The following is a 14,784-nucleotide window of genomic DNA, read 5'->3' as shown; positions in this document are numbered from 1 at the left end:
TCACCTCGCCAGCTGAGTCTGCAGCAGACCCGGGAGCAGAGAAGCAGGGGACTTGAGAAGGGGGACAGGGGACAGGACGGACTTGGGAAGTAATTGGTTTTCCTTCCCATTTCACAGATGGGCACGCTGAGATGCTCCGAGGGAAAGGGTTTGACCAGTCACAGAATAAACTGTGTGTATGTTTACATGCATGGACGTGTCTGTTGATGCATAATACACACGGAGAAGATACACCTTATGAATGTGCTATTCCACGCCCACGGATCCAGACACACGACACCAGCCATGCTGCCTCCCTGTCACACCCTCAGAGCCAACCACTTCTCAGAGCACTGTCACCACCAGGCACGTTCGACCCTGAACTCGGAATCAGTGGACTCTCCTGCTCAGCATCACGTCTGTGACATTCCTAAAGCTGCAGGAAGTGGTACTTTGTCAGCTTGCATCGCTGGGTAGTGCCTCCATTATCTGAACAGAACAAAGTGCGTTAATCCATTAAATGTCGACAGACACTGGGTCCTTCCCGGTTGGGGGCGAGTATATCACTGCTCGTGTGAATATTCTCACAGTGTCACTGGAGGTCACACATGTGCACACGTGCGGATCGCGCACCTTGAGGTGTGACAGCCCAGGGTGTGCTGGGGTGAATCTTCGGCAGACAATACGCCCAAACGTTGTCCAAAGTGGTGACGGCCACCGGCGTGCCCGGGAGCAGCCGGTGCCTCCCGTGTCTGTGGAGCAGACCCTGAGGTGTGGGCCCTGGTCCTCGCTCTGCTGTGACGTCCCTGCGACCCTGAAACGTGTGTCACTTCTTGGGTTCTCCGTCCTTTCCTCTGACAAGTGCTAACGCACCTTCAGGCCCTCCCCTCACCCTGACTCTAGAAGACATACTTGCATATCTGTTCAGGGACAGTGTGTGTATATTATGAGGAAAGCATGTTAGAAATCTCTGAAGTTGAGGTGCACCGGGGGGCTCAGTGGATTAAGCGTCGTCTCTCGATTTTGTTTCATGAGTTCGAGCCCCACGTCGGGCTCTGTGCTGACAGCGTGGAGCCTGCTTGAGATTTTCTCTCTCTCTGTCTTTCTGACCCTCCCCCACTCATGCTCGCTCTCCCTCTGTCTCTCAAAATAAATAAACTATAAAAAATATTTTTAAAACATGTTAAAGTTGAGGCTACAAAAGTACTTTCATGCTGATGGGGCATACATCAGGATTTTGCTTCAAAATGCAAGCTCTTCTGATTATTTAAATCACTCTGGAAGTAATGATAGAATAAATTTGCTGACATGAGCACAAAGGAACACAAATTCTGTTCTACAGAAAGCCGTTTCTGACAAATACACAAAGAACAGAAGAAAGCGCTTCACTCTGCTGGGTATTTGAAATGCTGACAGTAAACCGTCACATGCCTGACCCTCAGGCAGGGCTCAGCGATATCTCGGGATAGAAGCCAAATTCTGCGTGATGGAAACACGTGTACCTGCTCTTATAGGGTCCCTCGCTCCCTCTAGCACGTGTCACCGCAGGTACATCTGGAGGGAGAATGTGAGCACTTTCTACTGATCAATCAAGAAAGTCGTTACTACCGGCCTGTGAAAGGGGGGTGAGGGAAGACCCAGTGGCCATCCCCAGCCACCTCCCCGGGTTTTACGCCTATCCGAGGGGAGCCGACAGTGTCATGGAAAAACTCGCACCAGAACTGCACCCTGAAGTTGAGGGGGCTATTGCGGTCACCAGGAAGATGACAAACACTGCCCCGGAGCTGGTGGGCCCCAACACTGTCCCCTCGTAACAGAGAACACAGGGAAAGGACCAAGAGAGTGGGGCGTGTCGTGTGGCAGGATATACCTGTGTCCACCACGGGAGAACTGGATCCAGGACTCTGACAGGATCCCGGGATCTTAATCACCTTTCTGGGCCACTTAACCTTGCTCCATTCCCATGTTTTCCCATGAAGCTTTCAGTGAGGTGCTTCATAAAGCAAAGGGTCAGGAAGTGTTGGCGAGGTAGAGTTTTATTTAATATAAACTGTTCACCCTCCGGGAAGGTTGCCATTGGGATGAGCGGCAGAATATATGGCGTGGGAAAACTCAAAGTGGGGGAGGAAACAGCCCATCCACAAGCCAGAAACAGTGAGGAATCACCGCCAGAGGCCTCACGGATGAGCCGCATTCGGAGGATGAGCACAACGAGGGAATGTGCACAATGAGGCCATGAGGCTGTGGGCGAAGGCACTGTAAACCTCGCTGACATTCCCAAGCAAAGGTGGGTATTTGCCCTCTAGCCTCGGGACCCACAAGGCACTGGGCAATCTCAGGATCACGGCTGAACTGTCTGCCCCATACAGCAGAGGGGAGGGCGTGGCGGGGCCCTGAGTGGATGGACGCCAACGCCACTCCCAGAGTATGGACACCCGGTCTCGGTTCCCGCAGTTACAGCCCAGTCCTAAATGTGGCCAAAGCCATTCCCGTAATGATGAAAAGGGGGCACAAAAAGAAAACTGTATTAAAAAGAAGAGAGACATCCCATGAATCTAAGGACACAGCACCTGTGAGAACAAACATCCCCAGGAAAACGGAAGGGTGGATGAACATTACAACCACCCAATCAGAACAAGCCTTCAGGAGGAAGAAACACTAAAAATGAGGAAGCAAAGAGTGAAGTAGAGAAGGCAGGAATGCTGGTCGGTGATGACAAAGGCACTCCAAAGCTGAGGGATGCATGAGGGGTTGAGAAAACATGCAGGATGTGCGTAAAACTTGGAGGAAAAATGGACAAATGTATGAACATAAGTCCAGAAAAGCCACGGAGCAAGGAGAACAGACCCAGGAAAGGCACAGTGGTCCTCATGATGAGAAAACTGAAGAAATGGAATGAAATCAATAACCAAAGAAACAGTTGAAACAAATCTCTGAGCCCAAGAAAGATTTAAGGATCAGGGGCCAGCAAGATTTAATGGGAAAAACAGACAACCCCATCAGTCTTTAAAAAGAGTTCAGGGGGCGCCTGGGTGGCTCAGTCGGTTAAGCGTCCAACTTCGGCTCAGGTCATGATCTCACGGTCTGTGAATTCAAGCCTCGCGTCAGGCTCTGTGCTGACAGCTCAGAGCCTGGAGCCTGTTTCAGATTCTGTGTCTCCCTCTCTCTCTGCCCCTCCCCTGTTCACACTCTGTCTCTCTCTGTCTCAAAAATAAATAAACGTTAAAAAAAATTAAAAAAAAAAGAGTTCAGGATGTGTAGGTGAAGGAAAATACAAAGCCACCTGCAAAATAAGCACATATTTGTTTCCTATTCTACAACACTACCATTATAACAAAATGGCACATGTTTGACATAGTGTTGAACAGAAACCATCTTAACTGTAAATTTTCTAGACTAGATTTCACTCATGAATAAAGACAAAAGAATGGCATTTTCAGATATCCAGGGAGTAGAACATCAAAGTATATGCTTCCTGGAAAACACTGCCTGAAAATTAGCAAGATTAACCAGGACACAGAACTCACCACAGTGGGTCATGAAAGGAAATCATGGGAAGCATCAGAGCCATACTTACAATACCAATGTTTGCTGTAAATTTTGGTTGAAAATCTAATGCAAGGAAGAAAATAATTCTTGAAAGGCAAGTTAAATCATGTGTTAAAAAAAAACTAACATTGAGCTGGCCCTAGTGGAACAATAATACCAAGAAATGTAATAGAAATAAAGATGGGGAAAATTAAGAGAAATAAAGCTTGTTTAAAATAGTCCCATCTTAGAGGCACCTGGGTGGCTCAGTTAGTTAAGTGTCCAACTTCAGCTCAGGTCATTATCTCACAGCTTGTGAGTTTGAGCCCCATGTTGGGCTCTGTGTTGACAACTCGGAGCCTGGAGCCCACTTTGGATTCTGTGTCTCCCTCTCTCTCTGCCCCTCCCCTGCTCATGCTCTGTCTCTCTCTCTCTGTTTCTCAAAAGTGAATAAAACATTTTTAAAAAATTAAAAATAAATAAATAAGTAAATAAATAAATTAGCCATCTTATCTATATGTTGGGCAGAGAAAGGAATTTAATATAAACTGAGTGACTGTCAACACTGAGCATGAAAGGAAAAGAGTGTTCAATATTAGGATTGAAAGAATACATAACTTCCAGAATATTAAATAAATATATGAAAAAGGAGACATCCACTTGCAAGAGCAAGGCAGTGGGGAAAGAAGTTATAAAATAAAACTAAAATAATAATAGACAATTTACAGATTACAATAAATGTAAATGGGTTATATTCTCCTCTTAAAAGTGATTCTACATTGAGGCAAAAATAAAACCAATTTTCATTTATGAAGCACATGATAAAAAGAAAATATGCAACAAACAAAGATGTGGTAGACTGCATTAATGATCCCGGTTCATCAGCACCATTTCTACCCATGCAAAGTTGCATCCCCCCAACTATGGGTCACGAAATTCCCCAATACTGGGCTCAGTCATGTGATTGGCCAATGAGACACTAGTCAACATGATGTAAGAAGCATCTTGGAAATTTCTCATCCCGTCCTGTGCTCTGCAGTCACCAGGAGAAGATAATGGTCCATTGGTTCCAGGGATAGGATGTAAGAGGTGTGCAGTGGGGCCACCCCAGGCTGATCCTAGCCCTGCTCACCCAGCCCAGGACTGACCCCTGAACCACGAGTGACTCCAGCCAAGGTCAGCTTGGAAGGCTTGGAAGAGTGGAAGCCCCAGATTCAGGAAAACAAATTGTTACTGTTGCATGCCATTGATCACGCCTTATCATCCAGAGAAAGCTCACTAATAAATTAGCTCAGGTTTTTCCAACCTTGGCGCCATTGGGGTTTGGGGTGGGATAATTTTTACTTGATGCTGTCAACAAACAGACTTCAGGTGACATTATGGAACACTCCCCAACAACAGCAGAGCAGAAACCCTTCCCAAGCACTTGAGGAAGCATGAGGGAGAGGTTTGTGTTGACAGAAGAGCTCTGTATGTTGACATGCTGATGGCGGTTTGGTCACACAAATCCACATGTGGCTGAAGTGGTATAGGCCACCCCCAAAGGGAGAGGTACACACAAAACTGGTGACATAACAGTCAACTCCACTCTTTTTATACTGTACTTAGTTACATAATGTGTCATCAGCAGGGGGACAGGGGACACGGGGCTCATCTCTACAACTTCCCCTGAAGGGAATCTATAATTATTTATAAATAAAAAGTAACAAATACACACAGTATGCTTACAGCCCGTATCCTCCTATACAACCTAAACAAAAGTACGAACCAGAAGACCGGCCAAGGCAAATGTGACCTGGAGTTGCATTTCATGCTGAGTTTAACACTGGCCTTCTTTGAACTGGGTTAGCACCTGTGGCTCTGTCCCTTCTCTGTTTAAGTAAGTAATTCCGATTAAATTAATGCTGTCTGGTGACAGAGCAGTCTTGAACAGAAGCATAAATCTGGTCTTGGAAATTTCAAGGCAGTGCTAAGTAATGATATGTTCATCCACGAGATCCGGCATACACTTGCATTTTTATTTAGCCTTCATGTATTATCAAAATGAGGAAACAAAATGAAACATTAATTTTCAGAAATCTCACAAAATTCTGAGAATAACTGCTTCCGATTAAAGAAATATGGCACGTCACATCTAGCTCAACTGTATAATGTGTATGTTATATTTTGTTTCAGCCTTGGCATCCTCCGTGGATGTCCCGACCTTGGAAAGGGTGATAGATTGATGCATAAAAAGAGACAAGATGAGAGTAATGTGCGAAAAGACTCACGAGTGATATGGTGTTTTTAAAAGCAAAATACATGGCTGCACATATTTGCTCTAAATCCTAATTTTGTTTTCTTGCATGTGTGAGCATCTGTGGGTCGGAAGACAACTGTGTGTCAGGAGTGGTGTTACCTGTGTAGCGATATGACACAGGTGTATACAACTTCTATAATTTCCATGGGTTTCTGATATGGAATAAAGAATATGTATTACTTTGACCAAGTAATCATATTGTTCAAAACAGATTATATGACAAATGTTCTTTATGTTGTCATAGTTGTGTGCCCCGCCTTCCAGCACTGGATGTCCCCGGCCCCATGCTGCAGAATGGCAGTTTTCCTGCTTACCTTCATGTTGAAATAGACTTCACACTATCCAGGTGATGAAAATAATCTCCAGGGACTAAGTCATTCTTTGAAGGTATGATTTGAATGTGATTCTATTCAGTGTGGTGCCCCCAGAATCTAGAACCTTGTCTGGGTTGTTGTTTTTTGTCAAGGAACCAGCTTGAATTTATTTATAAGTTCCAATATATCTGTTTTTAATGTATCTTTGTTCTCTGGGGGAAATCATGTATGCCTATCATAAATTAGAAACAAACACTTAAAAGTGTAAGTAACAGGTCAAAGTAAAATGGAATTGAACCACAAAGTTCAGTAACTGCCGCCATTTTGGTAAACCTACCTCGAAACACACATCCCTATCCACACCTGCAGAAGCAGATTATAAAGTACAAAACTTCACATCACCGAGCCACATGTTGTTTCATTACTTGATTTTTAAATTCCGAATTATGTTGTAAACCCTTTCTAGGAAAACAAATGTAAGTAAATGTCATCTCTTTAAAATAGATGAACTGAATCTGTGTACCATGGAACATAAAATTGTGGGGGAATGTGTAACCTACTGGCCTTAGATGTGAAACCATAAAATTATGAGCTACTGAAACCAGGAAAACATACCTAAAAAAAGAAAGAAAACATCCTTGGACTTGAAGAAAGATGTATAAACACAAAAGGTGAGCCAGAGTTTCCTGTCACTGGCAGTTTTCCAAATGCATCCCACAGTTTCTGCAGAGTCCTCGAAGGACAGCAGGATGCGGTCACTGTCCCTGTAGGGAGCCTAGAGTGCTGCAGGACACATATCTGTGGGACAGCTCTTGTGATTAGCACGTGTATAGGAAGCATGTACGATTTACTGGAAAGAAGCCCCAGAGCCGGGCCTTCTGAGACCTGAGGAGGAGCACATCTGCTCAGGGAGGAAAGAATCCAGGGAGGTGTTCAAGATGTTCAAAGGCTGCTGCCTTTCCCTGTTAAAAACACCAACAACATAACAATGCAGGGAAATGATTCGACCTGACGTTTCACTGTATGCACATAGCAGGTACTCTACACCACTTTGCTCCCAAATGTTTCTCCTTAAATGAACCTGATAAATGACAGTATCAGGGAAGACATTCCAAGGCTTACCAAGTCACCATCAACTCAGCTTTGGAAACAGGGCTTTCGGTACCTCCCGTCCTCCAGCCCAGGAATTTAACACGCAGGTGCTTTTAAAATAATTACCTTGTTTTGCATTCTGTATGTTAATATTACATTCCCAGAGTAGAGAGCACACACAGCATCCACTGACTTGGCCAAGTAGGCTGTGCCCTTAATAGTCTGGTTGCACATTGTCTTGGCTTAATGGGGAGCGTAACTGTGGGGCAAAGTGCAGGCAGAAATCTGTAGAGAACGAGTTTGGCTCCAGAAACCCTAGGAACATGAGGCCGGGTCCCAGCTGTGCAGGTGTGGACAAGTATTCAAATTTGACAGCCCTCCCCCCAGCCCTGTTTCTTCCACTAAAACTGAACAGAGCAAAACCGACTTAGAAATTAGAGGGATATCGTGCTAGAGAATCTTGCCCGTCACAAGAGCACTGCTGTCAAGAACACCCCCCTCCCCTGTTTCTAATTAAGAGTCTCAGCACCCTGTAAACCCCCAGGGGGTGCATGGCTTCAGATTTCTCAACACCTCCGACTAAGTACCAGCCTCACACACCCGTGTCTTTGCCTTTGGAAAACATGCTGTAACAGTGTAGGCATCTGGTTGAATGTCACAAATTTATATGCACAAAATACTTACTCCCTACCTTGAATCTACTGGTTCTTTTATATTTACAATTTTGTTTTATTATCAACAGGAGAAATGCGTGGTGACAAGGGCAATAATACAATTTGCAAAACTGGCTTGACGGTCCTTTGAGTAAGTGTCACCTAGTGGGTGCTGGAAAACGTCACAGGAGTTACCATAGAAACTGATGAAGATTCCTGAAAATAGTTAGGGACTAAACCATTGGTCCACCTGGGGCCGGGACGCATGCGTTTCCATGGGAACGGAAGCTGTTGCTGCTGGGTGATATGAGGGAGATGGAAGGGCATGGCTTCCGGGAGTCATGCGTTTACTGGAAACGTGGTTAAAAGTCCTAGTACAGCTTTGTCAGGCACAGATTCAGTGTGACCTTCTGTAGGGAAATTGAACATAAGTGATGAGGTTTGGGGTGTCGGGGGGTGGGGATCTGGAGCCAACAGCCAAGAAAGAATTCTTGAAGATGTCTTTGGTGCATAAAGGTGGTTTATTAAAGCACAGGGACAGGACCCATGGGCAGGAGGAGCTGCACTGGGGTCGTGACGGGTAACTCATCACATACCCTCAGCTTGGGAGGGGGCGGGGATAGAGTAAGTCTCTTAGGAATTTTGGAAGCAAGGTTTCCAGGACCTTGAGGGGGTCGCTGTGGCCAGGGAAACGCCATTTATTACCATTTAGTGAAACCTCCGTCCTGAGACCCCTCGGATGTATATCGGGGGCCCTAAGCCTGGAGCATGATGCCAGCGTGTGTCCTGGGGCAGTTGAGATAAAGGAAGGAGACTTACAGGGTCCTCGAGGTGGGGTGATGTGAAGCTGAGATTCCCTTCTGTCCCCCGCAAAGTGTCATCATGGAGGCAGCTGAGCCCCTGGAGGGAGGTCACTGTGCCGGTTTCAAGGACTGGTCAGTGAGCCGTAGGCAGTAAGGGGATTTGATGTTTCATTTGCCTCCATTTCCCATGTCACCACGGCAAACACTTGAACCCCCTTCCCGTGTTCTTGGGCGGCCAGGAGTGTCTGAGGAACATCACACAGATCCACCTGGGGGAGGGGTGCTGTCCACCTGTGCTCTGCCCTCAGCCCACCCCAAGCTCCCTTATCAATAAGTGTATTCTATTTATATTAAATACACATAAACGTGTGTGCATACATATATATATTCAGTCCCCCCAGGTGAAGACCACAGTTGACAGAGGTGGGTTGACACTCACTAGAACGGGGAGGACCCCTCCCCTGGAGAACCGTGGGCCGTCTCAGTTAAAGGGCGCAGGCAACTGTATTTGGGGGGAGGGTCCAAGAAGGCGGGGTTTTGTTCTAGATTGGATGCTGTCAGACAGTGGGGGCAATTCTGTGGCTACATGAGGAAGGCACTCGCCTGGTAAAAGGGAGTTGTTGGTATTTTGTAAGCTGCCCAGTGACACGTGTCTGTGCACAAATTATTCTGCCCCATTTTGTCATGGTCCCAGAGTAAACTGTCTGAGGTTTGTATTCCGTGAGATTGTTTTTGTCTCATAGCAGAAGACCAATCACAAAGAGGCTGTTAGTGTCAGGGGCTCCTTGGTGGGTAGACAGATAGATGATAGATACATAGATACATAGATACATAGATGACAGATAGATGACAGATAGATAGATAGATAGATACATGGATGACAGATAGATGACAGATAAATGATAGATAGATACATAGATACATAGATGACAGATGATAGATAGATAGATAGATAGATGACAGACAGCTGACAGATAGGTGATAGATAGATACATACATACATACATACATGACAGATAGATGACAGATAGATGATAGATAGATAGATAGATAGATAGATACATAGATAGATACGTAGATAGATACATAGATAGATACGTAGATAGATACATAGATACAGATAGATGATAGAGAGATAATAGGCAAATGATAGATGATAGATATTTAGATAGATATTTGGATAGACAGATAACTGAGAGATAACAGATGAATAACAGACAGATGGTGGACAGTCAGGGCCTCAGCACTAACCCCTTGAGGCCCCCCATGACTAACGGTCAATCCACCTAAGCAAACGGTCACACAAATAAATCTGTGCACTTGCCAAGTTCCAAACTGCCGAGTGCTTTCTATGGCCATCGTGTTAAATATAAAAGTTTTTAAGTGACAAGGGGAAATGCTCTTGACCTAATGTTAAAAACTGAAGGTAGGGTAAAAATAGACACAGATGGGGGTATGGCCACAGGTGCAGACGCACACCCTAATCAGGAGTGACACCTGGAGAATGGAGGGTCGTCCTCGGCACCTTGTCCAGACCCCGCCTGGGCCACGCGTGTGGCTGAGAGAAAGACTGGAGTCCTCAGGACCGCCCCACCCCCTGCCCCTGACCTCTCACTCTTGATGGCTGCCACGTCCTGCTCCCCCCCTCCCCGTGAGGCCCCGCCTGCGAGTTGGGAGCTGGGACACTGTGTCCCTCCCCGTCAGCACAGACCTGCCCGTTCTTCCAACCTGCCCCAGTGTTCGCTTGCTCGCTGCACTGAGCCTTATTGTTTTTCTCCCTCAAAACTCCAAGTGCAGGCTGGCAGTGACCTCTGCCTGTGACCTCTGCCCATCTTGTTGGCTAACAGCCTCGCAGCACCTGGAACAGAGCCTGCAGCGCTAACGCCCTGTCCCCAGCCCCAGGAAATGCACGTAACCAAGTAACACCACATTCAAGATACTGTCTGAGGAGCTGTGATCACCAGCTGTTGGACTGACGGCTGGTTTTTCTTCTTTAACTACCACTTGGCTTTGTTTTCCGTATGTGTATAATGTTCACGTATATACATTCTATTTTCTGCTCGCAGAGAAAATAGGGCAAGAATGGTCTCCTTAAGATCTCACCTGCCTCCAGGGTGCCTGGGGGACTCACTCGGTTGAGCTCAGGTCATGATCTCACAGTTCGTGTGTTGGAGCCTCGCATCAGACTCTGTGCTGACAGCTCAAAGCCTGGAGCCTGCTTGGGGTTCTCTGTCTCTCCTCTCTCTCTGCCTCTCTCCTGCTCAAGCTCTTTCTCTCTCTCTCTCTTTCACAAATAGGTAAATAAAACTTTAGAAAACAAATAAGATCTCACATGCCTTGTTTCATTGAACAAATACTGATTGAACATTGATTCCTCCACCATCGAGAAGACATAGTCTTTCTTAGTTATAGTAGGTACACATGACATAAGCAACATGAACAGTCATTGGCCGCCAAGGACCAGGCCACTGGGACAGATTTCAGCAGAAGGCAGAGGCGCAGAGAGAGCTTGGACCTGGAAGGTCGGGGTGTCTTCGGGGAAAGTGTCAGAGCCACAGGAAGGCAGGTGGGCCGGGAAGCTCCACTCACCTGTTCCTCCTCTAGGGACACCTGCCCCTCCCTGCCCACGGCCCCCGGGGAGCAGATTCCCCAGGCAGACTTCTCTGTGGCCAAGCTAATCCATTTCTCCTTCCAGAGCCACACACGCCTCCCTCAAGGACCAGAGAGTTCTTTATTCCGGTAATTCTCTACACCTTGGCAGGCGAGAAAAAAAACAAACACAGCCATATTGACAACATGATCTTCCGGAAAATGTCTTCTCCATCCTGAAAGGGTCCTGTGGTGCGTATTTAACGTATAGTGTTACAACATTCAGTGTCCCTTCAGTGCACTGGGTGAGTGGGGACATCACACTCCACGTGGTCAAGGGGTGCCTCCTGGAGCCCTGCACACACAGGATGGGGTAGGTCGGAGCCCCGCGGAGGGGGGTGAGGACACCCACTCCCCATCTCTTGTGCCAGCTCCCACTGGCCCTTTCTCTGCCATCACGCTCAGCATCAAGCTCGTAAACCAAACGTTTTCCCGTTTTATGAACTCGGCCAGCGACCCCAGTCGCTCTCTTGCAAAGGGCACAGTGTACTCTTGGAGGGAGGGGCTCACACAGCCTGGCGAGGGCTAGAAGTCTGCAGCGTTGATGGTCCTGAGGTCCCAGCACCTACAGACGTTCTTGTGCAAAACACTCCACAGCACAATCAGGGCCGCACAAGTATTTGAAAGCTGGAGCGAGGTGGCACTCAGTGTGGACTCTGACCCTGGAGCAGGCGCGGGTGGTGTGTTCACGTCCCCGGGACCACTCTGAGCTCTGTCCCCAGCTCCCGGTGCCTCCCAGGGCTTTCTTCAGCTGACTGCCGCCTGGAAGCCGAGAGGGGACGTGGCCAGGGATGGGAGTGAAAACCCAGCTCCTTCCTCAGGGCAAACTCTGCAAACAGGCTTCCCGTCCCTGCAGGTGCCCCCCAGGCATCACCCAGGCCCCAGACTTTGCCTGAGTCTTCATTTGTCCCTTTCCTGACCCCCGCCCCGCACCTCCTCTGGATCCCTTCCTAATTTCTTCTTGGAGCAGAGGCTTAATAAACCTCTCGCACATGAAGCCTGGGCTCAGTGCACCTGCTCTGGGAGCACCTGACCCAGACGGGCCCCCGATGGGAGCACCAGGACCAGTGTGGCACCTGGTGGCCAGTCAGTTGGGGATCCTACCTCGGCTCAGGTCATGATCTCACATATCGTGGGTTCGAGCCCCGCGTGGGGCTCTGTGCTGACAGCTTGAAGCCTGGAGCCTGCTTCGGATTCTGTGTGTTCCTCTCTCTCTCTGCCCCTCCCCTGCTCATGCTCTGTCTCTCTCAAAAATAAATAAACATTAAAAAAAAATGTTTAAAAAAGGACATGTGGCTTTATCCCTGGGCACCAGGAAGGGGCTATTCAGGGCAAGAGTAACACATCTGACGTAGAGTAGTTTTATTTCGAACAGTGTCTAGCTTGACCCTCGGGCGGCACTCTCCTGGGTGACTTCAGTTGTGGGGGTAGGCGGTCTTCAACTCAAGCGTAAGCATATTCCTCCAACAGGCTTCCTAGCTCTTACAGGAGGAGGCCCACCGGGGAGGCGGGGCAGGGCTCTTGCCTCTGAAGAGCAGGACTACGTGCCACTGGGCCTCCTCGTCTCCAGGAGGCGACGCTTACGTGACCTCCAGCCACGCGAAACCTAACACCTGCCATGACTCACAAGCTCACCTTCAGAGGGGGATCCCGACTGCACACACGGAACCCACAGGCAGGCGTTTCTAATCCCCCTGGCAACGCTGCGCCGGGAGAAGCAACAGCTGCTCTCATGTTCCCAGATGGCATATCTTTCCTGGCACTGGCGCCCGAAGGGCGCAGGGAAACCAGAAGTGAAAGCCCAGCACCTGCCGGGGCCTGAGTCAGGCTGGGCTCGCCAGCCCGGCTGCGGCTTACCCACCGATGGCTAAGCGCTGTAAGTCATAGCTCGGAGTCACAGGTAACCGAGCCCAGGATGGAGTGAGCAAGTTCGGACAAGGAAACTATGCAGCTTGGAAATCACCTCTGTCCCCAATTCGTTTTGCTCTACTCCCTGCATTTCATGGAATCCAAGAAGGTAACGCACCAAGCGGTCACCGAATCCCAGTGCAGGGACAGCCGAGCTGGCCAGGGTCACACGGAGCCCTATGCAGCACTGCCCGATAACGGCCAGCTAGCGGCCCAGGAAGAGCTTCCTGGTGTCTTCAGAACCAACCCTCTACTCCAGGGTAGATGGTGCGAAACTTCGGGGCTGAATTTACCCCCATAATTAAAGTTTATTTATTTATTTTGAGAGAGAGAGAGAGAGAGAGAGAGAGAGAGAGAATGCCAAGCAGGTTCCTCGCTGTCAGCTCAGAGCCCGACGCAGGGCTCAATCCCCCAAACTGTGACATCATGGCCTGAGCTGAAATCAAGAGTCACTCAACCGACTGAGCCACCCAGGCGCCCTATCTCTGTTTACTGTCAACATAGGTTATCGAAGACCTTAGGCCGCAACTTTCTCATGCAGAAAAACACCTCCCTTTGCTTGCACAGTATTGTCTCTTGGGATGAGGCCGTGCCCGTAAGGCTATTCTGAGTGAGAGCTCTTCCAGGAGGGACTTCAGAGAGAACAGAAATGTTTGCAGAGATTCTCTGGTTGAGCCAGGGGTTCACGCCTCCTGTTTTCGGTGGAAATGGTGTAAACACTGGGTCAATGTTTGCGTAAAGGCGTGCTGTCTATTCAAAGCTGATCCAAGGCCATGACTGACCCTCTGCCTTCAAGTCAGACTCGTCCACCTGAGCAACACACACTGCTCAGTCCTCATATCAAAAATCCCTCAGTTTGTCTCGAACAAAGTCAACTGAATCTTCAGTTCATTTCGAATGCTGAAATCATTCTTTAATTCTGGAAAAACATCCCCAAATTCATGCTGACTTTTTAAATAATTCACCCAGTGAAGCCTTCTCGTTCCTTAGTTGGTTTTCAAGGTCTCTTCAGCAAAAGGAATATGCAAATCAAAGAAAATCAAATAATATTATTGTACCTACAGGAGCCTGTCGAACACGTTAAAGAAATAATTGAACAAAATGTTTCCCTTTAAGCGAAAGGCTATTATGAAAAGGGACAGCATTAATTAGGAGCAGAAAAGGAAACTGTGACTGGAAATGGATCATTATTACAGCACTTGCCGTGACCACGTTAGAAATGGGTGTCACCCCCTCGGGGACTCCTTCCTTGTGCGTGGATGTCAGTAAATTCCCCTCCACACGTGGACGAGGGGAGTGTCACTGTCGTGTGAAGGGCAGGGACAGAAAGGAGGCCAGGCTCTCTCTTGTGCATGTTCGTGGACACAGGAGGCAACGCCACCCCAAAGATGGACACGTGAACTCCTCCATAGGAGGGGGCGGCCAGCACCTGCGGAAACCCACCACCAGCAGGCAGCCCCCACAGCTGTCCACGTTATGTGGCTTGTGGCGGGAGACCAGCTCCCTGTGCTGGTGCTGAGCGTGTCTCCTTGTCAGGGGGACGTCAATGGCACGGGAAG

At 48.1% G+C, this 14,784-nt stretch overlaps 1 long non-coding RNA gene across 1 annotated transcript; it reads left to right on the top strand.

Annotated features, from left to right (window-relative positions):
- Nucleotides 1-6,081: 6,081 nt before the first annotated feature.
- On the top strand, nt 6,082-8,000 carry LOC109267888 (uncharacterized). Its single transcript, XR_002080328.2, has 3 exons — nt 6,082-6,193; nt 6,625-6,791; nt 7,955-8,000. It is a non-coding gene; the product is annotated as an uncharacterized LOC109267888 (long non-coding RNA).
- The last annotated feature ends 6,784 nt before the right edge of the window (nt 8,001-14,784 follow it).

Source organism: Panthera pardus, unplaced genomic scaffold (assembly GCF_024362965.1).
Source record: "Panthera pardus isolate Hobbes unplaced genomic scaffold, ASM2436296v1 HiC_scaffold_8, whole genome shotgun sequence".
Classification (NCBI taxonomy): domain Eukaryota; kingdom Metazoa; phylum Chordata; class Mammalia; order Carnivora; family Felidae; genus Panthera; species Panthera pardus.
Note: the sequence above shows the minus strand (reverse complement) of the source record. Positions and strands in the feature narration are given on the sequence as shown.